Source organism: Salmo trutta, chromosome 24, assembly GCF_901001165.1.
Source record: "Salmo trutta chromosome 24, fSalTru1.1, whole genome shotgun sequence".
In the NCBI taxonomy this organism is placed as follows: Eukaryota; Metazoa; Chordata; class Actinopteri; order Salmoniformes; family Salmonidae; genus Salmo; species Salmo trutta.
In genome coordinates, this window is record NC_042980.1 from 36587758 (window position 1) to 36596521 (window position 8764).

Genomic DNA, 8764 nt, shown 5'->3' on the forward strand with positions numbered 1-8764 from the left:
CTTTCTCAGTGCCTTCTCTCGATTGGGTGAGCTCTGCTGGAATGGCTGTGGTGGCTGTGGGCAGATCTTCTGCTCATTGGATGTCTTCCTTTTGGGGGAAGACCCGCCTCCCTCCATTTAGAATCATATTTGTTACCTGAAATGATGACATACAAAATGCAATGCTGTCTAAGATACCTGTTCTTCAGGTAGCAGAGAAGACATGATAAAGTCTTTCCTTTGCATTTAACGTCATATCTCAGCCCGTAGATGTTAAGGGAAGAACGTAGCGCTCTGAAAGTGTAAATACTGATCCATTGGAATGTTGGATATGTACTATAAGGTGTCATTGTCACTGTATCTGCTGTTGTACATATTATGTATGAACTAGAGCCAGTTCTCAAAGGAATGGTTTATACCAGCGGTGCACAGCTCAGGCCTTCAGGTAACTCAGGCCTTCAGGTAACTCAGGCCTTCAGGTAACTCAGGCCTTCAGGTAACTCAGGCCTTCAGGCATCTCAGGTCCTCTGCAGGGACTAAAACCAGCAGGCATTGTTGCCCTCTGGACCAGAGCTGTGTGCCCTTGTACTATACCCAGCTGTAGGTTGTGAGAGATTGAGAGCAGCTGACTGGCCAGTGTCTGTGCTGTCCTTGGTGCTATGGGGCCTGTCTCTGTTGTCTGGGTTTCTGGCCAGTAGTAAGCCTGGGTAGTGTTCTCCTGAAGTTGGGCAGAAGCTTGCTGGATGCACTCTGTTGGCAAATCTCAAATCTCAGCCCTACATGGCGCTGGTGAGAAGTAGTCACTTTCTTTCAGGAAAAGTGGAAAATGTAGGGTAAATCTTCCATTTTTATTCTGCTGCAATAAATTCCCTTCTCTCTCTCCCTTTCTCTCTCACTCTACATCAGGAATCAGTTTGTTTTCTGTCGAAAAAAAAGTGTTGAGAGAGCGAGCGCGAGAGAGAGGAGAGAGAGAAAGACAGGGAGCGAGAGACAGGGAGCGAGAGACAGGGAGTGAGAGACAGGGAGTGAAAGACGGAGAGAGAGACCGGGAGAGAGAGACCGGGAGAGATCGAGATCGAGAGATCGAGAGAGATATCGAGAGAGAGGGAGAGAGGGGAAAGAGAGGGGAAAGAGAGGGGAGAGAGAGGGAAAAGAGAGGGGAGAGGGGAGAGGGAAGAGAGAGCACGGAGAGAGAAATATTTTGCCCGAGGACCAAAATATAAAAGAAAACACATTTAGAATGGAAACAATCTTCAAGGGAAAAGAAAGCAAACCAAAGATTTTATCAGGCAGTCTGTTTTCAAATATAATGTGATAGAAAAGAGCATTAAATGTGAATGGGTACACAACATGTGCTCTGTGGATAAGCAAACTCTTAGCTGCAGCTTTTACTTCAATTGAATTCACCAGCAATGTGAAAAAGGTCCATTCTGTAACCACTAGTTTGGCCATTATCCATGATTTTCAACCTGTAAGCATTTCACATTGAGAAGAGTGGTTTACATGTTGTTTGTTTGGTATTTTCATCTGTTCCTCCACAGGTCACATGCTTGACCCTTCTTATGTCCGGAGTGAATCCTCAGTTGCAACTCTTCAAGCTATAGATTTCCTTTATCACGTTTGTTTTGAATGTGAATAGTCATAGGTCATAAGAATAGACAGGATGAATCTCAAATGGCAGCCTATTCCCTATATAGTGCGCCACTTGCCTAAAGTAGTGCACCATATAAGGTTAAAGGTCCTGTTTGGGACGTAGCTACAGAAATGTAGGAGATATTTCATGTTTTAGGTTCATGTTATCCTGTCCTCTTCTCTCAGTTCTCTGTATGGCTCCACGTAAGTGAAAACACAGGTTACTCTGGTAAAGCATACGCTTACCTTCCACTTATGACAACGTCATGCCTTTGCAATCTGTGTGTGCATTTTTAAATAAATCTTCTCGTGTGCATAGTGGTTTTCTCGACATTCTCCACCTCCATCGGGACATAAAGCCAACGGTTGGATACAGAACTCTGTGATGTAAATACTATCTAAGAGTTGTGGTATGTAATTTACACTAGAATGTCAATTTGAATGTGCTTGAAATGTTGACATGTTTCATTGTACAAAGTTTGTTTATTTTTTTACATAAGCTCTGGTTTAATATTTTTACAATATTACATTACTACTTGCAGTTTTGTCAATGTTTATTCTTAAAAAATAAAGATTTAAAACAAAGCAATGATTAAAAATACATGTTTTATACTAAATTATGACTCGTGCTATGTTTGTTACAGAAGTCTCCCGTTGACATACTTGTATCAAGAACTGAACTTGTGTCAAGGATTGCTCATATTTTTCTGTAAGGTCTGTGGAAACGTGGTTTGTTTACAGCACTTTCACTGAGAGCTTCAATTTAGGGCTATATTCATTCAGATTGACATCAGCATAGCGGTTGTTTCGCTAGTGTCGGAGGTGGAACTGCGTTAGAACTGTCACATCCACAAGGGGCACGGTGCGTTACCTTATCGAGGACACTACCATTAGATGCAACGAAACCACACCCGACTACGATCCGACACGATCCGTGGTACAAGTTCAAACACTCAAATTAGACTGATAGGCCAAAATCCCTCCATCCACATGAACATGAAAACATGCATCAGCCTAACATCAATGCTTTTACATTTGACAGACATTATTTCTATTATCAATAGAGTCTTCACTTTCTAGTGCTGTTTTCAACTTCTAACACGATTGGGACAATAGAGGATTGGTTTGTGACACACGAGGAGCTGCCCACCAACATGTCAGCTCATACCGCAGTTACACTGCCAAAACATTTGATATGCAGAAGTTGGCGAACGCTGGTCAACGCTGGTCAACGCTCAACCTGATTGAATCTATTGGAGCTGTTCAGCTCGTCAGTCTGTTCATCGATTGATCCAGTATTGACGGGTTGATGAGCGCTAATCCAAAAAAGTGATCAGCATTAGGAGCTGTGGATTGGGCCAGCCAGCTTGAGGCCGGGACTGGTACATAAAATAATGTGTGCCAGTAATCACACACACTGCCATTACCAGGGCCCGCCTATCTTTAGTATGGTTGCATGGTCTCTCTCTCTCTCTCTCTCTCTCTCTCTCTCTCTCTCTCTCTCTCTCTCTCTCTCACACACACCATAATGCATGCAAGATGTATGATATGTAATTTGGTGGAACCTCTACTGAACTTTAGGCATCATGTTCAGTCACCTCTAATAGAAAATAAATTTGTTGGGTCAGTCAATGTGAATAAGTCCAGTGTTCGTGTCAGAGAGAAGTCTTGGCATTAAGGCCTAATGTGTTGAAGGTGAGTGGCTGATGAATTGTGACAGCTCACATTAGGGACAAGAGCTTCACTTCCTGGAACAGCCTTATCCGCCTGATGTCACCAGAGGAGGGAAGGCAGAACCACAAAGAGGAACTCTGATTCGTCTTGGTTCACCCTGCATTTGGAAATGGTTGAGCCATGTGAGGGTTATTTGGAGGCTATCTGTCTTTAGCCTCAGTAGTATACAGGGGGAAAAAGTACAATTACAGCACAATATTGTCCTGAAGACCTTCTCAAACCTTGTTCGTGTAGAGAGTGACTCATCTTGGATCAGATGCATGAGACCAAGATGACTTAATACCGTTTGTAGACATTATGCACCTTCACCATCTTGCCTTAGGCACACACACACGCAGACACCCACGCACACACACATGCACACACACACGCAGACACGCACGCACACGCACAACTAGACACTCCACTACACCTGCCATCCGTGTGGGACTTCTCCATGACCACAGTGTGTGTATACGTCATTAGACCAACACACTGAGAGCTCCTCCAGATGTCTCAGTCTGGGCTCAGTTCTCTGGCTATAGTCACTCTGGGTGATCACTGGCACTCTGTCAGACACACACACACACACACACACACACACACACACACACACACACACACACACACACACACACACACACACACACACACACACACACACACACACACACACACACACACACACACACACACAGAGTGAGATTGGCTCACAATAGGAGGGTGCCTATAAACACTGACCTGGTGTCGGTTAGGATTTTGAGAAGGTAAACTGATCCTAGAAATGTGTCGATCTTCTACCCACCCTGCTACAGCAGGCAGTGACGTCAGGACAGGACATCACAGTTCCTTGGGCTTTGTCATTGTGTCTGGGACATGAGCATACCTGCTGCCTACTGCAGCTGGGTAGTGGATAGTGCAGTGACTGGGTCTGAAGGAGCAGACAGAGGGGTGCGTAGGAAGGACAGGAGCTCACAGGAAACCCCATGGAGCTGCAGTGCATTCTGGGACCTTGAGGAGCTTTGCAGGATCATGAAGGCCCCTCACATGGCAATTATCTATCCTTTCCTTTCCTTTCCTATCCCTTTCTCTCTCTCTCTCTCTCTCTCTCTCTCTCTCTCTCTCTCTCTCTCTCTCTCTCTCTCCTCTCTCTTTTGTCTCTCTCCCTCTCCCTCTCTCTCTCTAAATTTCACTCTCAATGTTCTGCTTTCTGCCAGGCTATCGTCTCCTCTAGATCTGTCTTCTTCTTCTACATGTCTACAGCTAAATTCTGAGAAGTTGAGCTGCTCTCATCAGGTTTTAACACTGTGGGGTTCTGCAGCCCTCGTCTACTCTGCTCTGCTCTGCTCTGCTCTGCTCTGCTCTTATGGGGGACCGAGTGGCGCAGTAGTCTAAGGCACTGCATCGCAGTGCTAGAGGCGTCACTAGAGACCCGGCTTTGATCTCGGGCTGTATCACAACTGGCCGTGATCAGGAATCCCATAGGGCAGCGCGCAATTAGCCCAGTGTTGTCCGGGTTAGGGGAGGGTTTTGTCAGGGTAGGCCATCATTTTAAATAAGAATTTGTTCTTAACTTACTTGCCTAGTTAAATAAAAGTTAAATAAAATAAAAAACTCTGCTCTACTCTCATTTGTCCCCTATCCTCCTATTTCACATCATCCACATTGTTTTTCTCAGCATTGTCAAAAGCAATGAAAAATCTGTGTTGCTCAACAGATCAACTGATCAATATGAGGAGTGATGAGAGATGTTTACTGCCAGGTGTAAGGCCTGGTCTCAGTGAGATGTTTACTGCCTGGAGTAAGGCCTGGTCTCAGTGAGATGTTTACTGCCAGGTGTAAGGCCTGGTCTCAGTGAGATGTTTACTGCCAGGTGTAAGGCCTGGTCTCAGTGAGATGTTTAATGTCAGGTGTAAGGCCTGGTCTCAGTGAGAGAGGTTTACTGCCTGGAGTAAGGCCTGGTCTCAGTGAGATGTTTACTGCCAGGTGTAAGGCCTGGTATCAGTGAGATGTTTACTGCCAGGTGTAAGGCCTGGTCTCAGTGAGATGTTTAATGTCAGGTGTAAGGCCTAGTCTCAGTGAGAGAGGTTTACTGCCTGGAGTAAGGCCTGGTCTCAGTGAGATGTTTACTGCCAGGTGTAAGACCTGGTCTCAGTGAGATGTTTAATGTCAGGTGTAAGGCCTGGTCTCAGTGAGATGTTTACTGCCAGGTGTAAGGCCTGGTCTCAGTGAGATGTTTACTGCCAGGTGTAAGGCCTGGTCTCAGTGAGAGATGTTTACTGCCTGGAGTAATTCCTGGTCTCAGTGAGAGATGTTTACTGCCTGGAGTAATTCCTGGTCTCAGTGAGAGATGTTTACTGCCTAGAGTAAGGCCTGGTCTCAGTGAGAGATGTTTACTGCCTAGAGTAAGGCCTAGTCTCAGTGAGGAATGTTTACTGCCTAGAGTAAGGCTTGGTCTCAGTGAGAGATGTTTACTGCCAGGAGTAAGGCCTGGTCTCAGTGAAAGATGTTTACTGCCAGGAGTAAGGCCTGGTCTTGGTGAGAGATGTTTACTGCCTAGAGTAAGGCCTAGTCTCAGTGAGGAATGTTTACTGCCTAGAGTAATGCTTGGTCTCAGTGAGAGATGTTTACTGCCAGGAATAAGGCCTGGTCTCAGTGAGAGATGTTTACTGCCAGGAGTAAGGCCTGGTCTTGGTGAGAGAAGGCTCTGGACGGGTCCTGTCCACAATCCCAGGGTTTACTCAAGCTGTTAGCTAATGTTAGGGTTGGCACTTACTGTCGTATCAGACAGCTTTTTCCACAGCATGACTTCCCATAACAAATCCTGGCACCCCCAAGTTTGACCTCTTAATGTGGAAACCCCCATAATAATTCAGAATACTGTGGCAATGTTGGACCAGCTCACTATTTGTCAGGAACCACCGAGAATTAATGTGGACTTTGAACCCTGAATGTGACCACACGTTATAATGTGAATATTGACATTCTCTTTGCCACCCCTGGGGGGCCCTGTCTGTGTTTGGAGGTCTGAGATTGACGCCTCCATCTCCGTACAAGTAATGTAGGATGAAGTTTACCCTGGACACAGATCTGAGGTGAGTTTTGTGTTTCCCCTGTTGTGGTTAGGTTTGGGGTTTGGAGATGGTAAGCTGATTCTGTATCTGTTTTAATATCTGAGTGCAACTTCCGAGCCCTGGAACGCTGGGTAGCTATGTGTTTTCCAACCTAGAATCCTCTCTACACCCTCATTGTTATATTTGGGTATTTTCAGAGCAAATTTCAGAGACATGCTATTACATTGTGGCTTTTTATGACCCCTACAAAAAGGTTATTCGGCTGTCCCTATAGGAGAACACCTTTTTGGTTCCATTTTGAACGCTCTGTGGAAAGAACCAAAAGGGTTCTACCTGGAACTCAGAAGGATTCTTCAAAGGGTTCTCCTATGGGGACAGCCGAAAAACCCTTTTAGGTTCCTTTTTTTTCTAAGAGTGTATCTTACCCAGACATAGATACAGAAATGGGTACTGCCTGGAGGGGGAAACATTTGGCTTGGAGGAACTCCAAAACCTGTTAGAGATGAATTAGCCTGTTGATCGATGTTTTCCCAGGTACTGGTTATTAAACTGTATGTAGGAACTTCATTGAATGGCTGCGTGCCCGGGGGACTCACTTCCCTGACGGACATTGCAGATAAATCCAACCAATCCAACTCCTTCATCACCCACATGTGCTTAAGGAAAAGGCCTGGTCCGCTGGTGCCTCTGATGAATGGAACACAAAACAGTACAGCAGGAAACGCTGAGTCAGGTAGACATGGAGCCCATGCATCATGTACGCACGCACGCACGCACGCACGCAGGCACGCACGCAGGCACGCACGCATGCACGCACGCACGCACGCACACACACACACTGTACTGTATGATTATGTTTATAAAACTATAGAGAAGAGGCACTCACCCTCTGCCACTGATTAACCTCTCCAACCCCCTGTCTCTGTCTGTAATAACAGACAGAGACAGAGATTATATTTTTAATAACATAAAACAGTGATGCAGGAGTGAAGTTTCATAACTCAATCAGGCAGCAGCTCATTCCAGGGTGTCAGGACAGACTCCTATTCAGTGTCCTGTAAAATGCTGCTGATTTTACAACCAGCCTGAATGCTCAGGATCCAGCACAACTCTCAAAAGAAACTGCTGATAGTCGCAGAGAGAGCACTGTATGAAATGTGTGTCTTGTTAGGGACTGCTGTTGTCTACTTATAATATGGTCATAGAAAAGAGATTGGCTAATTGTTTGACTATAGATGACAGAAGACTATGTACAGTGAGGGAAAAAAGTATTTGATCCCCTGCTGATTTTGTACGTTTGCCCACTGACAAAGAAATTATCAGTCTATAATTTTAATGGTAGGTTTATTTGAACAGTGAGAGACAGAATAACAACAAAAAAATCCTGAAAAATGCATGTCAAAAATGGTATAAATTTATTATGCATTTTAATGAGGAAAATAAGTATTTGACCCCTCTGCAAAACATGACTTAGTACTTGGTGACAAAACCCTTGTTGGCAATCACAGAGGTCAGACGTTTCTTGTAGTTGGCCACCAGGTTTGCACACATCTCAGGAGGGATTTTGTCCCACTCCTCTTTGCAGATCTTCTCCAAGTCATTAAGGTTTCGAGGCTGACGTTTGGAAACTCAAATCTTCAGCTCCCTCCACAGATTTTCTATGGGATTAAGGTCTGGAAACTGGCTAGGCCACTCCAGACCTTAATGTGCTTCTTCTTGAGCCACTCCTTTGTTGCCTTGGCCGTGTGTTTTGGGTCATTGTCATGCTGGAATACCCATCCACGACCCATTTTCAATGCCCTGGCTGAGTGAAGCAGGTTCTCACCCAAGATTTGACGGTACATGGCCCTGTCCATCGTCCCTTTGATGCGGTGAAGTTGTCCTGTCCCCTTAGCAGAAAAACACCCCCCAAAGCATAATGTTTCTACCTCCATGTTTGATGGTGGGGATGGTGTTCTTGGTGTCATAGGCAGCATTCCTCCTCCTCCAAACACGGCGAGTTGAGTTGATGCCAAAGAGCTCCATTTTGGTCTCATCTGACCACAACACTTTCACCCAGTTGTCCTCTGAATCATTCAGATGTTCATTGGCAAACTTCAGACGGGCTATGTGCTTTCTTGAGCAGGGGGACCTTGCGGGCGCTGCAGGATTTCAGTCCTTCACGACGTAGTGTGTTACCAATTGTTTTGATGGTGACTATGGTCCCAGCTGCCTTGAGATCATTGACAAGATCCTCCCGTGTAGTTCTGGGCTGATTCCTCACTGTTCTCATGATCATTGTAACTCCACGAGGTGAGATCTTGCATGGAGCCCCAGGCCGAGGGAGATTGACAGTTCTTTTGTGTTTCTTCCATTTGCGAATAATC

At 45.4% G+C, this 8764-nt stretch overlaps 1 protein-coding gene across 1 annotated transcript in view; it reads left to right on the forward strand.

Moving 5' to 3' along the window:
• LOC115160551 (interphotoreceptor matrix proteoglycan 2-like) overlaps nucleotides 1-974 on the forward strand; it is a 40021-nt gene extending 39047 nt beyond the window's left edge. The window contains exon 17 of the mRNA XM_029710716.1: nucleotides 1-974. This exon is cut by the window's left edge and continues 134 nt beyond it. The gene's annotated coding sequence lies outside the window, so the exon portion shown is untranslated.
• Nucleotides 975-8764: the final 7790 nt, after the last annotated feature.